This window comes from Octopus bimaculoides, chromosome 24 (genome assembly GCF_001194135.2).
Source record: "Octopus bimaculoides isolate UCB-OBI-ISO-001 chromosome 24, ASM119413v2, whole genome shotgun sequence".
NCBI lineage: Eukaryota > Metazoa > Mollusca > Cephalopoda > Octopoda > Octopodidae > Octopus > Octopus bimaculoides.
In genome coordinates, this window is record NC_069004.1 from 17,267,788 (window position 1) to 17,269,811 (window position 2,024).

A 2,024-nucleotide genomic window follows, 5' to 3' on the forward strand; every position below is an offset into this window, starting at 1 on the left:
GTTTATGCATTTGTATATTTTGTATGTGTGTGTGTGTGTGTGCGTGTGCGTGCGTGTGTGTATATGTGTGTGTGTGTGTATGTGTGTGTGTGTGTGTGTGTGTGTGTGTGTGTGTGTGTGTGTGTAATAGTCAGTCTGCTAAAAATAGTTGAACACATTATCCGATCAGAGAAGGATACCATTGCATGTGTGCAAGACATATCTCATTGGTGTCCAGCCTGAAGGCTGTTTGACACTGCCGCAACAACAACAAGAACAACAACAACCACAACAGCACTGGTGAGTTGATAACATTAACTTGAATATTTTACAAAAAAAAATACTATACTGAAATAGTATTTAACATTTAATATCATTTGTTATTCTTTAGCCCCAGGTCAGCCCTGATGGAACAGGTCTATAACCAAAGCTATTCAAGCTGCTGTGACCACCCCATGTTTTTGTGTTATCTAGTGACACTATTAGCTGATGTATCCTGTATTTGAGATAGCAGAATGTGGTTTTGAGGGAAATTTAGATGCTATTTCTAGCAGATCATTCCTCATCCCACATAGAGATTCCATCATTAACTTGTTTTCAGTGTTGTTGTTGCTGCTACTTAGCTCTAGGTCAATCCTAATGAAGGGAATTTGTTATCAAAAATAACTCCAGCCATAACTATCCTCACTTTCTCTCAGGCCTTGTATATCTTGGACTCATTATCCAATGTGTCCCGTCCTTTTCAAGATGTGTAATTTAGCAGCAGTTAAATCCTGCTTAAATTAAGGTGTAATTTAAAGGAGATTTGACTGCTCTTTTAAGCAAATAGAATGACCATGTGAAGATGTCGTCTGGTTTTCATTGTACAAAGTATTGTCTTTTAATGTGCTGAGAAAGCTGTATTAAATCTAATTTTCTGTGTTGTTGTGGGTGTTTATTTTATTGGTTCTTCTGTTATTCTAGTTTGCTCGTTTATGGTATTGTGAGGTGAGTTTATTGAACATGTTGTGTAAGTTGTTATAGTTTTGAGAGAGCACTGTCTATGTGTTTAGGCTTAAGTGAGTGTCTTTTGCTATAGCCCTGGGCTGACCAATACTTTGTGGGTCAATTTGGCAAACGGAAACTGCTTGGAAGCTTATTTTGATCCTTGTTGTCTCAATCACACAAAGTTATACAGACCAAGAGGTGAAGCACTTGTGATCCTGAGATACCTGCTGAAGATATAAAATGGTTTCTAACAAAGAGATAAGTTTAGTCACAATAAGAAGAGCTTGCAACATTATTATGCAGCTGCTGCACCTTCAGCATGAAGTAAAGCATCTCTGATGTTTATTTCACCACCTGTATATATATATATATATATATATATATCATCTCAATTATCACCATCATCATCTTTTTAACGTCTACATTTCATGTTTACATTGGGTTGGACAGTTTGAAAAGGATCCAATGAGTTCAGGGACTTTATCATACTCCAGTGTCAGCTTTGGCATGGTTTCTATAGTTGGATGCCCTTCGTAACACCAACCACTTCACAGTGTGTACTGGGTGATTTTTTGGTGCTACTGACACTATTGAGGTCACCATGTAGCTTGTAAGCCAACAACCCCAGGGAGCGAGGAAGCTGCATTTGTATGTTAAATGGTGGTTAAGGTAAGAGGGAAGACTCCGGGGTAGAGCAGACTCTTGTTGTAAAGGAGCTACATGGCTACTCACATCTAGGAGAGACAGAATGAATTAGAGGTATCTCCAAGGAGATAAACAATGGTGATGAGGTATCCAGGTGGCACCTCAGGTAGCAAAAGCAGTACTGGGTAGGGGGGATGGCAGTTTGCAAGAGTGTATGGGGGAAGAGTGTGAGAAGGAGATAGGCAGCATCTGCAATTTGTTAAGATTGGGGAAGGGGTGAATAAGTTGGGGAGGCTACGGAGATGCTAGTTGTAGGGCAGTAATGATGATAATGTTGGGGAGCAGAGTAGAGAGATAAACAGGTGTGGTGCACATATATATAATTATATATATATATATATATATATATATAT

The 2,024-nt window shown here is 38.8% G+C and overlaps 1 protein-coding gene across 8 annotated transcripts in view; it reads left to right on the forward strand.

Annotated features, from left to right (window-relative positions):
* LOC106879130 (uncharacterized) overlaps positions 1 to 2,024 on the forward strand; it is a 74,801-nt gene that overhangs the window by 56,939 nt on the left and 15,838 nt on the right. For 4 of the 8 annotated variants that reach the window (XM_052976353.1, XM_052976355.1, XM_052976354.1 and 1 more), the window contains exon 1: positions 7 to 279. The exons of the other annotated variants lie outside the window; for them this stretch is intronic. The gene's annotated coding sequence lies outside the window, so the exon portion shown is untranslated. Of the gene's footprint in view, positions 1 to 6; positions 280 to 2,024 lie in introns of those variants that run through there. 8 annotated transcript variants of the gene reach the window in all.